At 33.6% G+C, this 16218-nt stretch overlaps 1 protein-coding gene and 1 long non-coding RNA gene across 4 annotated transcripts in view; both read right to left on the reverse strand.

Annotated features, from left to right (window-relative positions):
- LOC105666188 (CCR4-NOT transcription complex subunit 6-like) overlaps positions 1 to 16218 on the reverse strand; it is a 484667-nt gene that overhangs the window by 130793 nt on the left and 337656 nt on the right. The window lies entirely within an intron of this gene.
- LOC100646510 overlaps positions 584 to 16218 on the reverse strand; it is a 193434-nt gene continuing 177799 nt past the window's right edge. The window contains exon 4 of the long non-coding RNA XR_007225569.1: positions 584 to 1029. This is a non-coding gene — a long non-coding RNA (uncharacterized LOC100646510). The remainder of the gene's footprint in view (positions 1030 to 16218) is intronic.

Raw genomic sequence — 16218 nt, forward strand, 5'->3', positions numbered from 1 at the left:
TCGATCATATAACGATATAGCTTGATTTGTTTCATTATTATAGTTTGATATCTGAATATTAAATTGCTGTAATGTAATTTCCATGTTATATAATTGCTTCTATACACATGAAACATGTTCACCATGTGCCTTACATACAAACACTGTACGTTGAGCACATTTTTCAGAGAATACTCTGTCTGCATGTTTTCTTTATCGCTATATAAAGCAGCATTTTCGTTTTCCTAATTTTAGTCGACATATGATTCACAAAGTGCTTGCACACGATTTAACAAATTATAAAAATTGCAATTTTTAACATTGTCTAATCTATAAATTCCGTAAGTATATATAAAAGACCATTAAGAAAAATAGTCGAAATTTTATTTTATTTCTTCTTTTGCCACGATAATTGGCATTGTGAATAGACATTTAAAAGCATAAAGAAGTTTCAGTCGAAATAATATAAACATGGTATGAAGATTTATGACCTGATCTTACAAAGTTTAATGTATTGCTTATCATTGTCAAAGTGATTAGACAAAGTATTCAAATTTCTGACTTCTAAATTAAAAGTTACAATTTTATCTCCAATTCAGCCCCATCAAAAATTTAAACGACTTGTTATTCATATAAATTTCTATTGAAAAAACATGCGAAGATTGTCTTCTCATACATAAGAATATCTGATACGTAATACCAGGCTCGAATAATTACAGGCCATTAAGGACTGTTGAGCAAGTTAAAGGAGGAAGGAAGGATTGAATTTCAAATGTGACGTGATTAGAGTCGCTAATGTTTATCAGAAATTCGTAAAAGTAAGCATATAGTGAACCGTGCACAGCACCATTAGTGTATACTGTTAGTTTTCTCTAGAACAGTTATAACTCCTTGTTACGAATCAGAGTTTGTATTCCTACAACGAAACTGCACAGATGATAATAAACTTTAATTAGTCGTAATAGTTGCTGCAACTTACAGAACGCCCAGTGGCGGGAAAAATATCACGAATAAGGTTCAGCTGTGCAATTGCCGAAACGGTCAGCTTACCTAAAACAGAAATAAAATAATATGTAATTAATTTTCATTTGTACGTGGACATTTTATATTTTATATTTCACATTTGTATGTATTTTTGATTATTTATGCCTCCGTGGAAACCACAGAAATTAATCGAACAATTAATTTTTCTAAAAATTTTGAACGACCAAAATTCCATTATAATTTTTCAAAGATTCATTGCAAATTTGAATCTATGTGTGTATATTAGATATTAAACGTAATGTATATATCTGTGTACCTAAATATATCATTCTTGAGAGAAATATATCATTCTTGAGAAATATATCTTCTTATCAACTTGAGAAAATATATGTAAAGAATTTTGTTTTGATTTCTGTTTTGTAATTTATGCGAGAAATAAACGTAACATGCGACAAAACTTTAAGCAAACAAATTCTATTTCTCCATTTGTAATTTCAAATGACTGGTACGATTCTTTTAGGCCCACCCCGTATAAATACATGTAATATAATAATTGTAATATCTGTTACATACAAAGCTAGCTTCTACTCGATATATGCACAGCCATAGAATCTTCAAAAAGAGATTCAATTCAATGACTCTAAAATGATTAGGCACTTTCTTCGAAATCAAATCGACTGTTTCATAACTTAATTTACTATTCGTTGCGTTCGATGAACATAATTAGCAAAGAACGACGAGCAGAAATTGTTGACAATAATTGATGTCCTACGATAATTTATGTACATGCAAAAACGTATGTATTATGCGTATGCATAATCGAACGCGTTTAATGCGTAGATGCACTGAAAATACAGAGTTACGGTTTCCATTATAATCGAAGGACCCTTCATTATATGAATTTTCTAGTTTTCTCCAATCATAGGTAACTGCGAAAGTCTGTGTTTGATTCGAGTTATATTATATTACCACTGAACCACTCTAGTTCGAGAGGAGGAGCGTCTTACAGAGAAATAAACAATATTTGCGGAACTGATGGCGGACGATTGCCTGGAAGAAGATAATACCAGAAAGCTGCACGCCAATTTACCGATATAAGGGAGCTTGTTGATCAAATTATCGATAAAAGCTGTGAGTGAGTAAACTTCTATCTAAGAACTTTGAAACTGATTTACCGGTGACCATTTGAGAATACCGTTAACGGCATACGTCTAAAGATAGCTGTTGCAATGCTAAGTGCTTAGTTACATACAATATCGGATGCAATATTATTAAAAATTAGGATAAAATATAGTATCCGAAACACTGGAAAAAAATTCTAGAAGAAAAAGTTAAATTGTACGCATATAAACATAATCTTTTTCTCCTGAATTGCTTTCTATTTTTAACCAAATTCAAATATCACTTGTCTCAGTTGCTTGAACCATGTAGGTGTGGCCTGTATAATTAACTCGATGAAAATAATCAGTGAATATTTCTCATCGCAGAAAAGAAAGCGCCTACATTTTTGCCGTGTTGGCTTTTACGTAGCGCGTGATGACGTGTGCATGAACAAGCAACCAAGCGCAAAGATAGAGAGAAGGGAGGAGAGGTAAATCATTTAATAGGTTTGTATTTAACGCGAGTCCGTGTGAAATGAACGCGTAAGCGAATTCCGATGGTGACACTAACGAGATAAATTTATATTACTGTCGTTTAAAACGCGAGCGCAGTAGCATCGCGGCGAACATGATCCTCTAGTCTTGCGTGTAGCATTTTCCTCCAGCGTCGTATTATAGCCACATCCTTTAAGAATTCATTTTACCGCAACACTTCCGGCTTTAAAATATCACTACCGCTTCGAGTGTCATTAATTTAGATCGTCGCAACTCTACCGATTTTTTGAAATTCTTTACAAATTCTACCCCCGGTATTTGAAATTTACCAAATGGAAGATATTCTCTCGAATTTTGCAAATGGATTTGATTAGGAATGTTCAATATTTTCCTTATATTATTTAAGACTTAACACCACGTGTACCACCTAATTCTGTCATTCTTAATTATTCTCTTATTTGTTGCGACACGGAAAGATATTCAGACAAAGGTCGTAATACGTATGATGAATAAAATATGATGCATACGCTATGCTTTTATCTGTTCCATTTTGCAATGACTTTAAAACGTTCTGTAAAGGTGACCTGTAAAGGTAAATGGATACCTTCATTTTCTGTTACATAATCTTGCTAACATTTGGACGTTTTTAAAACACTACAAACTCGCTATCGAGATATGAACTTTAATATTATGGAAATTATAAACGAAACTTGAAAAAGAAAAAAATATTGATCATTATTGGACACGTCGTCGCTTGGCCATCGTTGCTCACGCAAACATACAAAACAGTTACAGACACGGATGCCAATTTCAGCGAACTTGATGATACTCGCTAGCAGAAATTTTACGTAAGGACAAACTCGCTTGAAAATTATCTGAGAGAAGTTATGTAAAAAAAAAAAAAAATTGTCCTTCGAAATAATAAAAATTCTAGTAATATATGCACCAGCGTAAATATTCTATGTACATGCTATAGTTGCAGAACGTTCGTCCTTTTCAATTTATTTACAGAAAATGTACGAAAAGGGAATAAAGAGAAATAAAAGGTAAACGGGATAATAAAAATTGATCCTCGTAAAAGATAAGAGGAAGAGCAGAGTAACGAAAAAAGGAAAAAGAATGGCGCTACTGAAAACTGGGTAGCAAAAGCTCGCTCCGTTCATCGTAATTATTACAGTGCAATACGAGGAGAACGCGATTTCAGTATTTTTACACGTAGTACAGAATTCGTATTGCGTTTCGTTCGTCTATGCCGCGGGTATGGAAGCGTTAAATAAAAGAGAAAATAAAGATGACACGTGTAAAGAGAGAAAGAGAGAGAGAGTCGAGGGGGGATAAAAAGTGAAACGAGAAAGAAACGATCCGGCAGACGGGAGAACAGACAGACAAATAGTGATTGAACGAAATAAAGAAAAGCAGAAACTCGTCGGACGAGGAAGAAGAAAATGGAAAAGAAAATAGAGAGAGTGAAAGAAAACATCGCCATGTATCATTCGGAACAGTATCATTCGAATCGATGTTATTTGTAACATGCAAGAGAAGAAAGTTGATGATGCACGTAAGTACGACAAATGTGCTAGAAAACAGATACTATAAGAGTAGACACGTTTGACACGACGTTTAGTATCTCTTCGATAATTTAGAATTTCATCGGATAAATGCGAAAGTAATTGTTAGCAATTTTCAACGAGAATTAAGTTTCTAATTGATTGAAAATTATGTACGAACTCATCGTGCAAATATATGCGTATTTCTATTGTAACAAAATATTCAAAATGTACAGTGTGAATAGTAATACATTTAATAGATGATGTAACAATAGATATATTACAATGTGGAAAGAAATAATTAAAGAGACGTATAATTATTCTGAAAATAAATAATTGAACTGGTACAATCTCTATAAGACGATAATATAGTGTCATACTTGAAAGAAATTATGACATACTTTTGAAGAATATTTTCTTACTTTAAATATGTTGTATACAAATTTGTCAACTTCATCTTCGCTTTTCAAGAAGAACTAGGCAAAGTCAGATGATGAAGTTATTTAAAAACCATACACCTTTTTACTTTTCTATCAGAAGAAATGTAAACTAGCAGAGAAGATTATTATTGACAAATTCTGTCTGAGCTTTACTACATGTATAATGTTTGCAATTAATATCAGAGCACACTTACGGTCCAAACAATAAGAAAATATTATTCGATAATTGGAAAGAAATTATAAACATAGAAAAGTAGTACATTTTAATATTACACACGCTTAAAAAATCAAAATCATATAATGAAATTCAATTCATTGGTAAAATCAAGTATTTGCATATCTTTGAAAAAGTTATTTCCCTCTGAAGCAAATTATTTTTTAAAAAGCAAAACACATTTCCTTATTATGCAATTACACCTACTTAAAACGATTTCTTGCGCCATCCAAAATCTCTTTCATTCTTTGATCCTTCTTTTCATCAGAGAAATTTATTAACCACTCCTACAACATTTTCTCTACTCGTACATCGTATTTTGCTCTCCTTTCTTCTTCGAACTTCTAATAATTTCTATACGTTATTAGAAACGGAAACTTACCGCTAAGTAAAAAATAATTGATTACTAAAATGCATCATTAAAGCGTAGAAAAAGATCGAGCAACTTCCGACTTCCTAAGCCATTTTTAATTAATTAGAATACATGTATTAGAGAAAGAATACTTGGCCGCTACAATAACGTCGCAAACAGCTCCGGTCGGAAATAATGGATTGCTGTTTTCCACGCTACAATTAATACGGCTGAAAAAGGAATACGAATTGGAGCAAGATGTAACGGTAATGGGGGACCGTGAAATACATAATATATTTTTGCAGCTAAGGAGGCGTTCGAATAATGCAATAAACGCCATAGATGACACGAAACTCGGCTGACACTGTGTTGCAAGACGTATTGTGTACATTCACTCATAAGCAGATTACGCACGTGCCTGATGTCATCTAATTACCTGAGCCGACCTACATACCAGCCGATAAGTCGCCGCCACTCTAAATCGATAGGAATGCCGAAATTGCGAAAGTGCGATCGATCTTAATTCGCTCGCTGTTGCATCGATTTTCGCAATTGAGCTTTGGACACCGGAGTATTTTTAACGCGAACCTCAAACTAATTTAAATACCGTTTAAACCAGATGACCCGTCTTTCAGGTTTTTCTGCCTGCCACAGCTTTAATTAATAGCAATAAAATAGCAATCTTGGAAATGGAAATGTTCGTCGTGGATTTTTTCGTAAAATATATTTAACGTGCAACTATGTTCAATATATGCTCGTAGTATTTTTCGTTGCATTACGCGCGGATAGAGATTAAAATGCAAAATAAATCTAAAACTTCCCAATAATAAACAAACAAATGTTTCCGTAAGAAGATTTAAAAACAAGTACGAATTGAACAGAATTTTTTCTTTATATCTTATACCATAAAGATTAATAAAGATTAATGAAACGCATTAAATATTCTAAAAAAATATTCGAAATTATATATTCTAGATGAGCCTGATGTTAATGATGTGCTCGCAGTCGTTGAACGATTACAGAGATTTGATCAAAAGAAACTATCTATTTTCGTTGAATAGAAATTACATAAAAATCAAGGAAACCGTGTCAACAAACAAATATCCTCTTATATTCCTCGTTTCCCGAAATAAAGTTGCGTGAAACTTTACGATTCTAGATGTAGCAAACGTATGATTATTCATTTAAGAGATACATATATTACAAGGATAGTATTTCTTCTGAATCACAGTAAACGATATAATAGCACAGGAAGGATAAATTGTTTTAAATTGTATGGCTCTTTGAATACGAAGGGAGACACTTTAATTGCATATCGATTACCGATAACATTTTCCTTCACATTCACCGCTGGTTCTCCCTCCCTCAAGAAGGTAATGTTTATCGTTTACTCTTGTTCTCCCTGAGAAAAGTTGCTGGATCCTTATTATTGCTATTACGAAGTAATTGACAGCGCTAATAATGACATGCAAAACCAAGATACTTGTAAAAATAAATATCGAAAGATTTGTTTTATTTCTTCATGGGTAATGTACAAATAATTTTTACTGAATTGGTAATTCGTTTACTTTGTACTCTGAGAGCCTTATTGTGCCGTAAATTGTACACCTGGTATATACAGTGTAATTATGTATTTTACACAGAAGATAGTAATTGCATCAAATTATTCAAGATACGATTAAAATCGATCAAAATGTCGAATTTATACAAAATACTGATTTACGAGAGCTACAAAAGGAATACGATAAACTGATCGTTCGAGTTACATGCTGTTCTTCACGGTCCAGATTCAGACAAGTTTACGTACCCAAGATCTACTAAAGATGAACTAAATAACAAATACGATAAGAAAATGAGTAATTCGAGTGGTAAAATTGGCCAAAGAGGGAAAAGATCTTATTATCACAAAGCTGAAATTTGTATTACGGTGTTGAATGTGTATATGGATCTTTTATACATCTACCTAAGCTTCTACGATCCCTATCTATCTGAATCTAACGATAAAATTTCGACCGGCAGAATAATTTTTAACTGCTTCGATAATATTCTAACAAGGAAAGGAAAACATTTCATTAAAATGGAACCGAGATATTATCTATTACAAATTATTACAATACACGTTACATTCTTTTTCCGTATTCCTGAATCATTCCATTCACGCTTTTCAATTACTATATCCTCATAAATTCATCAACGTGCCTCAGCTTGCATCTGCACATTTGTAAACCAAATTTAATTATTTGTAATGATCAGTAATTATATATGCACGCGTAGAAATAGCAACAACGGTTAACACTAATTACTATCCGTTATGAATTTATTTATGCGTTTATTTATCGATTGTTAAAGGTTGGAAATAATTTCTTGGTGAATTAAATTCAATCGCGAATATCGATTTCAGCCGGCCATAACACAAGGTACGCGTTAAACGAGCTGAATAATTATTGCAGAACTACTTTGACCTGATACGCTCGAAGCTGGTTGCGATCTTTCACAGAAAAGTATATTTTCTCGGTTGAAGATGTTGCTTGTTCGAAATGTTTTCTGGCGCGTGCGATCTTCGACAATGTCTGTAACGACAGGAAAGTTTCTTCGTGAAACCCGTTAAAACAATTAGCAAGAACAGTAGCGTAACTACGGAGCAAAAGTTTTCGAGCGTTTGGTTCGCGAAAAGTTGGCAACTCTAGAAAGCACTGGTAATTGGCAATATTATCGAGTACTGCAGTTGATACGGCACGCCAACGTTTATTGCCAATTTCTTTCCTGTTGTTCCTGTAATTACGGCCGAATAAATAAAACAATTCTTCTTCCAATTAATTATATTGGGCTACGCGATAAGTTGAAATCCAATAAAGAAATATTTAAGTTCCTAAATCTGTTCAAACGAACAAGTTTTTCAAAAAGATATTCCATCGTACCTTCGACTATTTTTACGTTTTACTTGATAATTATCCTCGTTTTATTACTACTTTATAAAAAAAAAAAAAAACAATAAATAATGAATAATATCACTTAGATTACACGATAAGAGTAACCAGGTCATAAGTCGAAGTTCAATTAAAAAATATTAAAATTCTTAGATTCGTTCAAACGCAGGAGAAATATTTTAACATTCGATAATCATCGTCGTTTCACTGTTTTATCGCAACTATGATCGTACAATGTCTATCTCGAGGATGAATATGCTGGTGCGATTTAAAAATTTAATTTCGCCGAAAACTCCACGTTATTATTCCTCTTCTAATTATGCTAATTTATCCAAGTCCTAATTTGTCGGATCAACGAGGTAAAAAGCAGGCAAAATCGGTGCGCAATGTTCCTCGAAAGTGTCGATATTTTACCGCGCGTACATCTGAAAAGAGCGGAATGACGGTGAGCATGGGCCATTATTACCAATTGCGCGTAACAGCTAATTACCCGTAATTATGCCATGCGATATATCAAGCTTTCAGGATAATGGCGCGGTCCACGGCGGCGAACCGCGGAAAATTGCGCCGCGGTCCTACACGGCTCGTTCCGCTGTCAGTTTTCATTCTACGGCCTACGCTCATCCTTGCCCCTTTTCATTCCCGGCGACAACTTTTTAATCCTCTCGAGCGCTGCTCGAACCCTCGTCAAGCCTTTCTAATCGCAATTACGCCGGAATGCGAACACCGGCCGACGATACCGCACGGAACGTGCACGCCGAGACTCTGGGACGACGTCTTTTTCGCTAGAAGATACGAAATTCCTTCGTTGCGAAATGAACATGCTCTCGGTTACGGAATAAAACGAAAACACGTTGGCAGGGAGGAATTTCACGCACAGGATATGAATAATTACGGACAAGGGGAAGGTGTGATTAACGACGAGCAAAGAGAGCTTTCGTAGGTTTATCCTTGTTTGTTCCCTGGATAATTACAGTGTCCATCGAGTAATTTTGCACAGGTGTTTCCAAAGTAATACTTTTCAGAGCTGCGTGCACGCCGTATGAAATCGAAAACGGTAAACATCGTTGTCGTGATGTAAATGGAAAGTCGAATATGCAAACAATATAATTGCCGCACAAATTGATTCGCCTGCGTCCAATTTCCACCGATTTCGCCACAACACGAAGTAATTTATTATTACTATTATTTTATTAACTGTCGCATCGTATAATGGTCATCGGCGACCATAATTAAAATGCTTAGAATTTACATGGCAGGGGTAAAACGCAGCAAAAGCGAATAGATGGTAGCGACTAATTTTTAAACAGGAGAAACATGTCACCAATGGACAAACATATGTATCAATCAGAAATATTGCATGGTGTTTATGAACATATCAGTAACCAGAAAATAATTTATAAAAGCCATTGAAATATCCACGAATTCTCTTTACGTATGTATACTTACTATATATATAAGTAATGTTGGACAAATTGTAAAGTACAAATTAAATAATTAAAAAAAAAACTGCAAGATGGTATCCCCTGGGAATAGCCATCCACATGTTAATTAGTAACAAAGCTAGGAAAATTTACCGAATATTCAGTTGGACAAATTGTAAAGTACGAATTAAATAATAAAAAAAAAAAAAAAACTGGAAGATGGTATCCCCTGGGAGTAGCCATCCACATGTTAATTAGCAATAAAGCTAGAAAAATGTACCGAATGTCCAGTTGGACAAGTTGTAAAGGACAAATTAAATAATAAAAAAGAATATAAGTATACATAGAAAACATTTATTGTATATTGTACATGTATTCTATTATATATGTTATAAATTTTGAAATTTTAATAACATTTTGAAGTTTCAATAAGAACGTAATGAGACGCTACTGTACATGATTATATTGGTTACATTTGAAACCAACATGTTTAGTAAACAATTCAGGTAATAAAACATTTGTAAGTTAAGTAATAAAATATTTAGTAAAAATTTAGTATACAGCATGAATGGTAATCTTAAGAGTATAATATGTATTAACTATGGTCTAAATTTAAAAGAACATTGAGATTCAATAATGTAATGGATATAATTGCCTGCTTAAATATTTTTGTAATTTCCGCGAAATGTACTAAATATCTTGTAATTTCTACGTACATACATTCTCAGATTTATTAACATAATGCACATAATTGATCGTTTAAACATTTTTATAATTTCTGCGCAGTATACGCTTGTACCAAATGCCTTGCAATTTCTCGACGCATTTTCAGATTTTTTTCCTATAACACACGTTTTACATGTTAGAACACCTGCTACTCGTTACAGTAATTGCAGAAGCATTTTACTTTGTTTGGTATTTCGTATTATATAAGACGCACACATACGAACGTATTAACACAGATATACAACGAAATGGAAAATAAAATCAGTGAAAGATATTCAATTTCAATTAACATGACCAAATGTCCGAACACTTATGTCAAGCAGTGTATATTCATAAAACGTAGCCACAAACGTCCGGATACGTTTATGAACCTATATATATTCCGATGTACAGTTCGCGAAGGATATAACGCAGCTGACAGTTTCGGTTTAAGCGAGAAACGATTTGCGGCAATAAATTTCGCTGCAAACGAACTAATGGATCGATAGCGCGGATTAGATTAACCATGGAGCGTGTCGTTCGGAAACACTGAGACGGAAACAACGGCTAGAACTGCAGCGATACGCTTGCGAGGCGCAGTAAAATGGGAAAACGTCATTGCGCGAGGGCGGACATTTACGTCGGCGATATCAGTTGTAACGCGAAATGCAAAAGACAGAGGGGATGAAATTGGAGAGAACGAACTCTAAAGCAACAGCCGGTTGCATCAATACGGCTGGCTATCTTTATGACAGCAAGATGTTGTTCTACATCCGCGTTGCATGCCGCTCGTTGACGCGAGGATTACGCTTCGGCTGCGCGGACGGATATACTCGGAAGTTATAAATTACATTTTGCCTGACGCCTACGGCACCTGAATTATTTCGTGGGACATGCCCACGCAATATACATCATACGTGCCGAAAAGAAAGAGGTTCGCGCGAATTACAAACTTGCAGATTACGTATGCAAAGCTGCTCGATCGATCAACACCGCATGAATATGCTATGCGATATACTCGTCGAATTTTATAGATGGACTTTCTGCGAGCCACTTGGTCTCGAGGGGACAAAGATTGCTTCTAAAGATTCCCCATCCGATTGTGTTTTTCTTGTGTTATATTATTGAGAAATCTTATATCGATTTTATATTTTTTATCGTAGAAGAGAAACTGGACCACCCAGCTGCGGTGCAGATTACGGTAAATCAGATATAAAATTACCAATTCATTCCAGGGAATAGAAAACGCAGCAAATCGTGATAGAAAATAGATAGAGGAAAGTATGAGAGGACGACGAAAACAGAGCAACAAACCTCTTCGGATTTTCTGGAAGATAGTGATTTTTAGAATGTTATAGATACGCTCTGTGATGATTAATAAACTTGAACAGCGATCCAATGAAGAAGAAAGAAGAAATGAGAATCAAACTGCAACCAGAAAGCTACCTTAAGTATATCACGGTCGATGAAAAGAATTATTGCCTAAGCAAGATTAACTGACAAATTATGTTTGAAATGTGACGATATGACAAGGAATGGAGTATAAAATAGGAAAGAATTTAGAAATCAAAGAACGGGGAAATAGAACATATTTTAGACAGCAAGAGACTATATAGAGAAACCAGACCAATCACATTGAAAAATAAGAAATAGACAGGAATAATAACAGTAAAAACAGAAAAACAAATATGGGAACTGGCTAACTTCATAAAGGGAAACGCGAAGCTGAAAGCTTTCTCCATAAACGAATGGAGAAACCAAAGAAGAACGAACGAGGAGGACACATCAAAGAGTGACATATGTACAGTGAGCTGTATGGTAAATGAAGATGTAGATGTACTCAAACAAATAGGGAAGTAAGATTTAGCTTTAAGGAACGAGATAAAATAGAAACAAAATGCAACAAGCGGCTACGTATACGAAACGATTGTAACAGGCAGGATCTCGGTACAATAAACGATTTTCGCATTCTATATCATATTGCAAATTTTATATCAATTGTACGTTTTATATCGTATTGTAAATAAATTTTTTAAATTTAAGGAAAAATTGAGGTAGTCGTAATGTAAAATGTACGATTCTTTGTTCCCATTTTTTGTTAGGAATCGTGATAAAATATTTTAATCATCTGTGTAGTTGTTAAAACGAGATTGTGATCCAGACATAAAAATTCGAAAAGCGTACCACGTGTAACGAAATACAATACAATACAATACGTTTTATATTGTATCACCAACAAATTTCATATCAATTTCGTGTTCTATATTGTATTGATAATAAATGTTGCACTAGTTGTAATAAATTTCTTACGTTTAAAGAAAACATGAAATAGTCCTTAATTGGTATATGTGATTATTTGTTTCAATTTTACACTAGGAATTTTGGTAGAACGTTGATCAACTTTATATTTGTTAAAGCGAGATCGTGATTTAGATATAAAAATTCGGAGACCGAAGCACATAACGAAATACAATACAATACAATACGTTTTATGTTGTATCACCAACAAATTTCATACCAATTTCGTGTTCTATATTGTATTGATAATAAATGTTGCACTAGTTGTAATAAATTTCTTACGTTTAAAGAAAACATGAAATAGTCCTTAATTGGTATATGTGATTTTTTGTTTCAAGTTTATACTAGGAATTTTGGTAGAACGTTGATCAACTTTATATTTGTTAAAACGAGATCGTGATTTAGACATAAAAATTCGGAGACCGCAGCACATAACGAAATTTGTTTCTAGGGACTTTGGTAAAACGTTAATCACCTTTTTCTCTGTTGAAACGAGATCGTGATTTCGATATAAAAATTCGTAGACTGCGGGGTAATGATGCTGAAGATCAGTCGTTTAGATACTGTACCAGTCACCATATAATTTCGGACAAGGCTTAAATGTTGATTAAAATTTGTAAGTTTCTATTAATAAGAGGCAGAAAATGTTACACACCGATAAATTCTATAAAAGTGGCACAAAAATAATAGTACTGGGTTAACGTTTCCACTGTTGCCTTAGTTCCGTTATAATGCTCAGCCAAATTAATCTAAACGTATGCTATAAACGTGTATAAACGGCACAATTTGCTTCTATTTAGAAAATTATTAAAATTTCTTTCCATTTTTTATTATGACTATTAACGAGTGTTGAGAAATATGATTCAGAGATATGAAAGAATTCCAGTCGAAATACAGTTAGGAAGGAAGCAAGATTCAGGTCAACATCATCTAATTTCCGTACAAGATTTAAATAATAAATTAAAAATCGCATGTACGTTAATGTAAAGAAGAATTTAATTTAATTTAATTAATTAGTTTAAGTTAGTTTAAAGAAACAACAAAATTTACTGTTTAATTCGAGATGAATAATATCGTTAAAGAAAATGGTGATACAGCTTGTTCTTGTAAATAATTTTACAATTCTATCAAAAAACCATTCTATAATAGTCAAAATTGATTTACACATCGTTCAACGAAAACTGAACAAATCTCAATTAAACAAGAGACTTGAAAAACGAATTTAATATTATTGATGTAACTATTTACAAGAACACCAAGTACTAAACAGTGTAAATCTACTTGTTATTTTATAATAAATTTAACCAGTCAGCTGGTGAATGTTCTAGTGTTTGAAAGATTAATGTGATATTGGAATTTCTCATTAAATACATATATAGATATGTAGTTATACGTCCACATCGATTTCCTTGAATTATAGAGGGTCAATGGCAAGACATATCTCTTTTAATATAAGAAATCATGTAATTATACAATATATAATTAATAGAGGAAAAAAAGAGATTTTGAAAATATATAGAAGGTAATATCGTTTAAGCTGGCGCATCTAATCGATAGGCAAACAATTAGTAAAACGCGCAGATGCATGCTCCGATAAGAGATAAGATAGATGATCGAGCAATTAATTACACTTCTGTTAAAATGTGCTGAAATTATAATAGTTGATACAAAATACATTAAATTATATATTAAAAATATATTACAGGAATTGTTAGTATTATTTTCATTGCTAGTTATATAAACAGTTACATGAATCAGAACATTTCAAATTATAGTCTTAATTTATGTCAATATTATTCTTTCCAGAGAGAAAGAAATCAAATAAAGTTAAGTCCTTTCAAGCAACGTACACACTACACATTGAAGTATTATGACCCAGAAAGTTGGTGTTTCCGCAGCATCGGAACAGCTGCATGGCTTGATATCATTTCAATCTCTTTAATCATTGAAATAGTCATCATCACGTGCGATAAGCTTTTCCCAACATGATACGAATTTAAATATGTTAAAGACAAACTTTCCGTAATAACTGGTGCATTGCGAGTTTTCAAGCCATTAAAATAATAAATCGTTTTTAGGTTTGTTAGGAAGATGATACATTTACACTGTACATGTGAATGTGTGTGTAAGTGTCAGAGAGCGTCCAAGCCTTAGTTGGGACAAAAGACGATTGGCAGTTGTTAGAAGCATCTGGAAGAGTCGGTTGACAACAAGCGTGCGTGCGAGTAGGTTTTCGAGGTCTTCAGAGTATAAGATGTATGTATAACTGTTGTGTGCTAAATAAAGGAAATTATTTGTATTTTCGAATCCCTCCTATATCTTAGCAAGGTTGCTTGATAAATAAAATCATAGGAGATATTTATTTTGAGGATCAAATGATGTATCTGTCCTTGTATATCTTTTTATAATTTTAACATATATGATACAGAACGTAATCATCGTTTAATAATTAACCTGTGATTATAAGTAAAATAAAAATAATTACAAATATCATGGAAACATCTTTTTTAACATATTCGAATATTTTTTACCGAATATAAAAAATGTAAACCTCCATTGAAAGAAAAGAAAAGAAATCGTTGGGCTAAAATTTATCTGCATGATAAAACATCTTTCTTTCGCCTAATTTTTACTTGATCTTTTGAACGAATTAATCAGCAATAAACTAGAAGTTCGTAAATTTAGATTATGCTGTTACAATAGCTATATGTATAATAGACAATAGTAGGCAACTATTTGTTTGTCAAAATAAACTACATCTGTAGAAAAATTAAAATAACTTCCTGTTGTAAATGTAATACTGAAATTAATTAATCGATGCAAATCAAAATAGATGAAACAAAACGACAAGAAAAAATCAAGCAACTCCGGAATATTTTCATCGATATTACGACAAGCTCTGCTTTTTACATAGTATCGATATTATTAAATATAATTCATATATAAAATACATATTATTAAACTAAATGCAAGAAATTCCACAAAATATATCCACGGAGCAAATAAATCCTCTGATATCACGATTAAGGGATGTAACTTATGTTTTTAATTCCAAAGAAACACGGGATGAAAATAAAGTGAACACGATAATAAAAACTTAAGTAATTCTATAAAATAAGATACGTTCATCGATATTACGGAAAGCTCTGCTTCTTCTCTATGCATTGATTTCGTTAAATGTAGCCCACGTACAAGGTACATTATTAAATACATAGATCCACCATTATTATATAAGAAATTCCATAAGATAAATCCACGAAACAAACGAATGCTCGGATTCTGATACCACAAGTATAAGAAATGCGACTCATTTTCTCAGTTATGGAGAAGCTCGGGAAACCAATGAGAACCGTTATCGTTTCTTTGCGTTTCATTAGTTTTCCGCGATGCACAGAAAGAAAGAAGGAAAGCAAGCGCATAGGCGACCACTAGCAATTAAATATTTTCCTGTGAAACGAGTGCGAAAGTAGTTGCTCTTCTCGCGGTTTGCCCCGGTTTCCGCAACTTCCAATCTCCCGAGCGTTTCTCATCGCGTTAATGCCGTGCGAGCATCGCGGCCCATCGCCGAACGGAACACTTATGGTTACATAAATAAGATGCGCCGCGCTGATTGCACGATTACGCGAGGAAATCGTTCGCACGTCCCTCGCGCGCGTTGCGCCACGCGAATCGATCGAATCGATCGGCCAACCAGGCTGCTCATCGACGTGTCTCGAACACCGCTCTCACCAGGGAATATTCCAGCAACGTACA

Source organism: Bombus terrestris, chromosome 10, assembly GCF_910591885.1.
Source record: "Bombus terrestris chromosome 10, iyBomTerr1.2, whole genome shotgun sequence".
NCBI classification, from domain to species: Eukaryota; Metazoa; Arthropoda; class Insecta; order Hymenoptera; family Apidae; genus Bombus; species Bombus terrestris.